This window comes from Colobus angolensis, unplaced genomic scaffold, assembly GCF_000951035.1.
Source record: "Colobus angolensis palliatus isolate OR3802 unplaced genomic scaffold, Cang.pa_1.0 Scaffold287, whole genome shotgun sequence".
Taxonomy (NCBI): Eukaryota; Metazoa; Chordata; class Mammalia; order Primates; family Cercopithecidae; genus Colobus; species Colobus angolensis.
The window spans coordinates 3,427,159-3,437,162 of NW_012116121.1; positions in this window are offsets into that span (position 1 = coordinate 3,427,159).

The following is a 10,004-nucleotide window of genomic DNA, read 5'->3' on the forward strand; positions in this document are numbered from 1 at the left end:
TTTTTTGAGATGGAGTCTCGCTCTGTCACACAGGCTGTAGTGCAATGGCGCAATCTCGGCTCACTGCAACCTCCGCCTCCCGGGTTCACGCCATTCTCCTGTCTCAGCCTCCCAAGTAGCTGGGACTACAGGCGCCCGGTACCACACCTGGCTAACTTTTTGTATTTTTAGCAGAGACAAGGTTTCATCTTGTTATCCAGGATGGTCTCAATCTCCTGACCTTCTGATGCGTGTGCCTTGGCCTCCCAAAGTGCTGGGATCACAGGTGTGAGCTACCACGCCCAGCTAAAACAGAGACTTATTCTTAGTGCATTTCCTCTTTCCTGATCATAGACCACACTCCTGCCATCTTCCCTCCAAACCTTCCCCGTGCCAGGGCCCTTATGCAAGAGATTTTTGCTTTAGAGAAGATAATTTCTTTAGAAAAGACGTGTCCTGCTTGATGAAATCTTGTCTGTTCATATTTCTTAACTTGACATTGTCTTTTAATATGTTTCTGCTTTTAGTGAAGAAATAGCAGGAAGCAATTATTGAAGCAGGTGTTTTTATGGGATGCATTTAATGAAGAAAATAATTCACATTGTTCAATCATTTCATGTTTTTAGTAAAACTTGCAAACAATTAACATGATATTTGCTACACGCCAGAAACTCTTCTGTGTGTTTATATAAATATATTGGGGTGTTTAATCTCCACTGCTGATAGATGAGGAAACTGAGGCACAGAAGGGCTATGGATTTGCCCACAGTCACAAACCTTGTAGGGCAAACTTGCCCAGCCCATAGGCTGCAGGCCACGTGTGGCCCGGGAGGGCTTTGAGTGCAGCCGAACACAAATTTGTAAACTTTCTTAAAACATTACGGCTTTTTTGTGATTTTTTAAAAGCTCATCAGCTATCGTCAGAGTATTTTACAGCGATCCAAGACAATTCTTCCAGTGTGGCCCAGGGAAGCCAAAACTTTGGACACCCCTGTTGTAGAGAGTGGAGCCAGAATAAAACCCAGGCAGCTGACTCCCAAGTCCTTGCTGTTATAGACAGGACCACGTCATGAAAAGCTTGAGCTTTTTTCAGCTTTTATCCAAAAGATAGGTGATTACGAATGCTGGTGACGATGTGGAGAACCCTCTACGCTACTGACGGAAATGCAAATTAGCACAACCACTATGCGGACAAGTTTGAAAATTCCTCGAAAAACAAATAAATCTACCATGAGATCCAGCAAACTCACTACTCGGTATACACCCAAAAGAAAGGAATTCAGTATATCAAAGAGATATCTGCACTCTCATGTTTATTGCATGCTATTCACAATAGCTAAAAATTGGAAGCAGACGAAGTGTCCATTGACAGATGAATGGATAAAGAAAATATGGTACATATACACAGTGGAGTACTATTCAGCCATGAAAAGGAGTGAGATCTAGTTATTTGCACCAACATGGGAGAAACTGGAGGGCATTATGTTAAGTGAAATAAGCCAAGCACATAAACACATATATTGCATGTTCTCACTTATTTGTGGGATCTAAAAATCAAAACAATTGAACTGAGAGATACAGAGAGTAGAAGGATGGTTACCAGAGGCTGGGAAGGAGGGGAAGGGGGTGGGGTAGGGAGAAGTAGGGATGGTTAGTGGATACAAAAAATAAAAAGAATTGATAAAACAGTATGTGATAGCACAGCAAAGGGAATATAGTCAAGAATAACTTAATTGTACATTTTAAAATAACTACAATAGTGTAATTGGATTGTAACAGTAAAAGATAAATGCTTGAGGTGGCGGATATTACCCCGTTTACCCTGACGTGATTATTATGCATTGCATACCCGTATCAAAATCTCTCATGTACCCTATAAATATATGCACCTCCTGTGTCCCCAGAAAAATTAAAAATTAAAAAGAAAGAAAGCATGGACATTTTTTAAAAACAGAGAAAACAAACTATAACCCCATAAAACCCTTCACAGACACCCTTCTTTTTCACATTTACATGCTTTACAGAATTAAAATAATACTACACATTCACTTTTAGCTCCTAAATCCTTTGTGTTACCATGTACTTCCCACGTGTTTTATTGTAACCGTTGCAGACTCACCTAATAGTGACTCCCAATTTGCCTGGCTCCTCCCCTTTCGTGGGACATTGAGCTTCCTCCAATTTTTCACCAAAAATAAGAATTCTTCAGTGAGCATCTTTACATTGTATATTTTCTCATTATTTCTTTAGGATAAATGTGACAAATTATCATAGCCATAAGCAAAATCTAAAAGGTGTCATTAAAACCCAGTAGTTTTTTTTATACTTTAAGTTCTAGGGTACATGTGCACAACATGCAGGTTTGTTACACATGTATACATGTGCCATGTTGGTGTGCTGCACCCATCAACTTGTCATTTACATTAGGTATGTCTCCTAATGCTATCCCTCCCCCCTCCCCGCTCCCCACAATAGGCCCTGGTGTGTGATGTTCCCCTTCCTGTGTCCAAGTGATCTCCTTGTTCAGTTCCCACCTATGAGTGAGAACATGCGGTGTTTGGTTTTCTGTTCTTGCCATAGTTTGCTGAGAATGATGGTTTCCAGCTGCATCCATGTCCCCACAAAGGACACGAACTCATCCTTTTTTATGGCTGCATAGTATTCCATCATATATATGTGCCACATTTTCTTAATCCAGTCTGTCACTGATGGACATTTGGGTTGATTCCAAGTCTTTGCTATTGTGAATAGTGCTGCAATAAACATATGTGTGCATGTGTCTTTATAGCAGCATGATTTATAATCCTTTGGGTATATATCCAGTAGTGGGATGGCTGGGTCATATAGTACATCTAGTTCTAGATCCTTGAGGAATCGCCATACTGTCTTCCACAATGGTTGAACTAGTTTACTGTCCCACCAACAGTGTTCCTATTTCTCCACATCCACATCTCCAAAGTGTTCCTATTTCTCCACATCCTCTCTAGCCCCTGTTGTTTCCTGACTTTTTAATGATTGCCATTCTAACTGGTGTGAGATGCTATCTGGTTGTGGTTTTGATTTGCATTTCTCTGATGACGAGTGATGATGAGCATTTTTTTATGTGTCTGTTGGCTGTATAAATGTCTTCTTTTGAGAGAGAAGTGTCTGTTCATATCCTTTGCCCACTTTTGATGGGGTTGTTTAAAACCCAGTAGTTTTAAAGGGAAATTCTATAAAATCAAGGAACAAGTAATAATTCCTAGGGTACACTTCCAGAACACAACATTCACTTTACAAGGACATGCTGATCCTCATGCTAAAAAGATTAAACTAACCTTTAAACTGAAAAGATTAAAACAAGCAGAAATACAAAGAGAGAGAGAGAGACTTTGGACCAGTATCACTTATGAAAATTAATGCAAAAATTTAATTTAACAATATTAGCCAAATGAAATGTATTAAAAAATACACCACAAGCAAGCAGGTTTTATTCTAGAAAAGCAAAAGTAATTTCCTGGCCGGGCGTGGTAACTCAAGCCTGTAATCCCAGCACTTTGGGAGGCCGAGGTGGGTGGATCACAAGGTCAAGAGATCGAGACCATCCTGGCTAACATGGTGAAACCCAGTCTCTACTAAAAGTACAGAAAATTAGCTGGGCATGGTGGCAGGCACCTGTAGTCCCAGCTACTCAGGAGGCTGAGGCAGGAGAGTGGGGTGAACCTGAGAGGCAGAGCCTGCAATGAGCTGAGATCACACCACTGCACTCCAGCCTGGGTGACAGAGCGAGACTCTATCTCAAAAAAAAAAAAAAAAAGAAAGCCATTTCCTACATGTGTAGATTAAAGAAGACAAATGTTAAGATCATTTAGATAGACATTAAAATCACAATTAAAAATTCAACAGCCATTCCTGATGAAGAGCCTTATTAATGAAAATTAGAAGGAAATTTGTAGAAACTGACTGAAGACTTGAGAGAGAAGCAGACAACACTGCCTACTGTATTATCTTTATCTATTTTGGAGATTCAATTATTACTATAAGAAAAAATAATATGAAAATACTGAAAGGTAAAAGCTAATGTTATCTTTATGAATAGACGATATGATTATAAACTTAGAAAAGTCCTATCTTACCAAAAAAATAGTATTAAGTGTTCAAAAAAGTTGCTAATATTTAAAAATCACATTTTCTTTTTGCACGCATATGGACTTAAAAAATTTTATTTTCTATATACAATTATTAACAATAGCAATAAGGACTATATCACATCCAACATTTAACACAATGAGAAATGTACATGCATTAAACAAAATGATTATGTTAAAAATTAAAAAGTGAAAGTGTCAGCTGGGCGTGGTGGCTCACACCTGTAATCCCAGCACTTTGGGAGGCTGAGGCTGGCGGATCACAAGGTCAGGAGTTCAAGACCAGCCTGGCCAATATGGTGAAACCCCTGTCTCTACTAAAAATACAAAAAAAATTAGCCAGGTGTTGTGGTGGGCGCCTGTAATCCCAGCTACTTGGGAGGCCAAGGCAGGAGAATTGCTTGAACCTTAGAGGCGGAGGTTGCCATGAGCCAAGATCATGACACTACACTCCAGCCTTGGCGACAGAGCAAGAGTCCATCTCAAAAAGGAAAAAAAATAAAAAATAAAAAAAGTAAAAGTGTCCCATGGGAGCTAAGAGAATTTGGAAAAAAAGAGTGAAGGCCACCAGTGTCCTGCTTGGTTGGTTAGCTGTAAAAGTACATGTCTAATGGATAGGGAGACCAGTGATTTTTGGAACAAAATAAAAAGGCCAGAAATAAATCCATGCCCATATTGGAATCTTAGAAATGCATGGTAAAGATGACATTTCAGATCAAAGGGGCCAACCTCAATTATACAACAAATGTTAGTGAGACATTGAATGATCTTTAGGAGGAAAAGCTGGCTCTTGCCTTGTAAATTCTGGGTGAAGTAAAGGTACTTATGTCAGAAAATGAAAATACAAACTAGAGAAAATTCTTTAATTTGGGGAGTGGAGAAGGTTTTACTGTGGTTGTTTTAGCATAAGACCAAGACCTCTCACCCCACCCCAGCCCCTCCAAAAAGGAAATAAATGATTTGGCCAAAGATATCATACATGGCAAATGGGGGAAATATGTTTAACGTATCCAAGAGATAAACTGTTAACCTCTCTAATATAGAAAGGCGAAAAAGTCTACAAGGAAAAGTCAACCTAAGGAAGAACTATGCAAAACGTATGAACAATCAGTCCCTAGAAATAAACAGGCAAGTGGCCAATGTACGCATGAAAGGGACCGAGTTTTAACAATAAAAAAAAAATACAAATTAGAAGAATGAGATGATCATTTTCACCTGTCAGATGGGCAAAGACAAAAGGATTCATATTCCTTTTTTGGTGAAGATATGAATGAATAGGTACATCCTGTTATGTGACACCACATTTTCTGGAGGAAAGTGAACAGTATCTATCAAAATTTTAAACATACATACTTTGTGACATGGTGATTCTATAAGAATTTATCTTTAAAAACACTCAACGCAGGCATTGAGTCTATTTTCAATATATTTGTATATAATGATTTTTTTACAGAATTTTAAAATAGTGAACATTTGGTTCATCAAAAAGAGGTTAGAGAAATGTACTTTTGTCTATACTGGAATTTTATACTGTTGCTAATAAAAATGAGATGGAATTTTGCTGTACTGAAACGTACAAATGATCACAACATATTTTGAAGTGACAAGACAAGTATGAACCCTTTTATTGTTAAAGTAACAATACATTTCTAATTGTCATACATATTGTTATATACTGTTATACACACCCACACTATAAACAATTAGACATACATACATATATGGGTATTTACACACATGCACACACATGCAGACACACACACACACACACACACAATCCATCTATCTCTGAATCTTGGAGGACATAACAAAACAGTCATAACCATGAGTCTATTTTGTTCTATAACCATGAGTCTATTTTATTTTATTCTTTTGTGTTGTTTCAATTATTTATAGGTAGTTATTCTTCTTGTAATGATAAAAATGTATAAAACAGTTCAAGTACTTAAAAATGAAGATAAAGGCTGGGCACAGTGGCTCACACCTGTAATCCTAGCACTTTGGGAGGCTGAGGCAGGCAGATAACTTGAATCCAGTTCCAGATCATCCTGGGCAATATGGCGAAAACCCATCTCTGCAGAAAATACAAAAACTAGCTGGCCGTAGTGACGCGTGTGTGTAGTCCCAGCTACTTGGGAGGCTGAGGCAGAAGGATCCTTTGAACCTGGGAAGTTGAGGCTGCAGTGAGCAGAGATAGTGCCACTACACTCCAGCCTGGATGGCAGAGCGAGACCCTGTCTAAAAAAAAAAAAAGATGAAGATGAAAAGGTCAAAGGATCTAACATGTTTCTATAGCATTAGATGCATAGCACCAAACTACTTCCCGATGTGTGGAGCTGGTTTGCCCTGCCCAAGTTCCATGTTGACTGTATCTTTTCATTCTCTTATGAAAACTGATCTCTGTGAATGGGGCGCTAAGAAAATTGCAATGCAGCTCCTTCGTAGACAAGGTGCATCTATCCATGTGTGAGTTTCTCAAAATTCTTTCTCCTTCTTTTCTGCCGTCTACTGAAATGTGTGCCTTGGATGCTGCTGGTTATCCTCTAACCCACAGCATACTCATGGGGATGCAATCCAACAGCAACCAAGGTGAAATTCCAGCCTATCCGTTTTGCTCTTTATTTAAACTACTCAAATCAGGGACAGAGAGAGTTGAGCTGCACGGCCAGGGGAGTCTGAAAGTGCAGCAGGTCTCAGCTGTCCACAGAGCACCCTGCAGAAGAGCTTCCCCATCCCAGACAAACCCAGCCTGCTTGGCCCCCACCCCCACGCATCCGACTCGTGACCTTTCTTGTGACTCCTCCTTTCTCGTGACCACATAATTTATTTGTTCTTCACGTCCACTGCTTTTGGTCTGTGGCCTCCTGATAGAATGTAGTTCCCACAGGAGCAGGGATGTTTGTTTTGATCAATGATATCATCCAAGGGACCAGAGCCGTGCGTGGCACCTTGTGGGTGCTTGCTAGGTAACCTTCGGATGAACGAACAGCTGCTCTTCTCCCCATGGTAAAATGACTGATGACCAACAGTCCCTTCCCAATGGCCATTCATAACTCAACGAGTTAATGTAAAACTTTTAACGGACGGCAGATCTTGAGGATAAGATATCAAGTTGAAAAGATTAGTATCTTTCTTTGCTCACAGTTTAGATTCCTGGGATCTCGAGATTGGGAGGCCATAGAACCCAAACACAGATCAAAGGCTTGACTACGCCCTACAACACTCTGTTAAGTACTTGCCTGGCCTGGACTTAATCAAGTCCAGGGACAGAAAACTCTCCAGGCCATAAAAAACATGTTTCAATTTAAAAATCTTTCTCTTTTTTGCTTTTGAAAATTTGAACTTACATTAGTCCCAAACTTACCTGGCTGTGATCCCATTTATGAAGTAACTCTGCTTCCCCAGCCCCCAGCCCAGAGCCTTATGAGTCAAATTCCCTTCCTCTGTGGTGGGAGGAATTTGCCATCATGGTGCCTCTGAAACCCTCTCCAGCCTGGGTCCATTCAGTCCTTCATGGTGTGCTGTGTGTTTGCATTTCTAGATCTTCCAGAATCTCTGCTGTCCCCTTTTGGCAAGTCCAGTTAGCCTGTGAAAATGTCATCCCCAGGGGTGAGAGGACTCTGGGAGGGTCTCTCCAGTGCCGAGGGAGACACCAGCCTCCAGCTTTCAGTAAATGCAGCCACAGACTACATTTGTGTTTTACCGTTTTGTTTGACTGTTTGTTAGTAATTTCACAATACTCCTTACTGATTTAAAAGTGAAAAATAAACTTTTATCACAATACAGATTCTTCTTGACTGATGGGGTTATATCCCAATAAACACATTATAAATTGAAAATACTGTAAGTCAAAAATCCATTTACTACTCCTAACCCACTGAACATCGTAACTGAGCCCAGCCTACCTTACACACGCTCAGGACATTCACACTAGCCTACGAATGGGCAAAAGGCTCTAACACGAAGCCTGTCTTATAATACAGTGTTGAATATCTCATGAAATTTATTGGCTGTACTCAGTGAAAAACGGAATGGTTGTGTGGGTCCTCAAAGCAGAGACTCTGCTGAATGGGTTTCACTTTCACACCATCATCAAATGGAAAAATTCTAAGTCAAACCATTGTCAATTGGGGATATCTGTACAGGAATGAGGCCTGGCTGACAGGCCTCTTGTGCTAACCATTCAGAGTTAGAGAAAATTGAAGAGAGCATCCAGACGTGGAGAATATCTTTGACCTAGATATTCAAAGAAGGAAACTAACTTATGGACCGGGAAATTGTTGAGGATTTCAAAGGTGGTGGGTGAGAAGAGAGCCTAGGTGAGGAGGCACAGCATGAGTGCCGGGGCGGCAATCCAGGCTCTGGCCCATGCTGCCACTCAGGAGGAGGCCACCTGGGTCCCATTTGCTCATCTCCAAAGTTGGGTTAACTGGATATGGTAATATCATTGACGGACTTAGTTTATAAGTTTTCCAATTTATTGAACAACGCCTGCTCAATAAATGGTGGTGATCATGATTTCATTTGATTTAAACAATGGTTTGAGAGAGGCAGGAGTGATACTAAAAATATTTAACAATCCACTGGGTATCAACCAACTAGCATGGACGAGGGACACGGTGGCAGCAGCCAGCTACACCTGGTAAATATTCATTGGCCTTGGAAATAGGTATTACTTCTGTTTTACAAACAGAGAAACAGACGCAGAGAGTTAATTGCCCCAAATAAATTACTATGCATTTGAAACATGAGGACAGCTTGAGAGATTCAGAGAGACGAAACGTCTTTTACTGCCCTGCGCATTGGGCGTTTGGATTGGAATACCGCATAGAACATCTTCTGCTTCCAATGCACCTATCTTCTAATCTTTTAAAAGCTTCAGCGTGAAGTCTGTTTCATAACAGGCTCTGAGAAGCAGCATCCCATTTTCAAAATGGATATGTGCCTTGTGATCTCCAGCAACGTTACATAATGAAATAATATCTGACCCTCTACATTGTCACCATTGACATGATATTTCAGCAGGGTGGGACCCGGCTGCCATTTAGACCAAGCAAGAGAGGAAATGAAAACTATGCAGATACGAGGGTTTAATAAATGCATTCCTGTCCCCATGCTTGTCTCATGGAGAATGACCCAGAGTTAATGCACCTATTGTGCCTCCACGAATGTTTCAGGATAAATATTTAAACTACAGCTTGAATCACACATGCTGGTGTTAAATTAAAGTCATTAGCTTCAGGGACTCTATTTCGGAAATGCACCGAGTCCATAAGCCACACTGTAATTCCAGTGATTTATACTGAACATACACCTATGCCTTTTTTTATTTAAATGCACAAAATATGCTAAGCCCCGAGGCGTTTGTATTGAGATACATTTCCCATGTATGACATGCATGCCCTGCTACATAAGAATTAACTGCCTTCTTCCCAGCTACGTTATGGTGTTACTGATGGGAACAGGCTGTGATATTCCTGTGTAATTTCCATTCAGATTGTATTAAAATGTCCAAGATGCATTTTATGTCAAAGAAAGCATCATTTAATAAAATTATTCACTATTACCCCATATGGAGATGTCAGACGTTGCTAATATAATCCTGAAATGATTGCACAGAAGTATCTTCAGGCTGAGAGCCACAGTCCTTGTGCTGTAGTAGAAGTGGTTTGTTCACTCTACCCTCAGGTAACCAGTCCGAGTCTTGTTTGTTTTTACTCCATGTTTATATGGTGTGATCCCCACTGAGAGCCTTCTTTTTCCCTTATTTTCTCCTCTTAGTGATTCCATAGGCATAGAAATTGAAAAACATGGCCGGGCGCGGTGGCTCAAGCCTGTAATCCCAGCACTTTGGGAGGCCGAGATGGGCGGATCACGAGGTCAGGAGATCGAGACCAT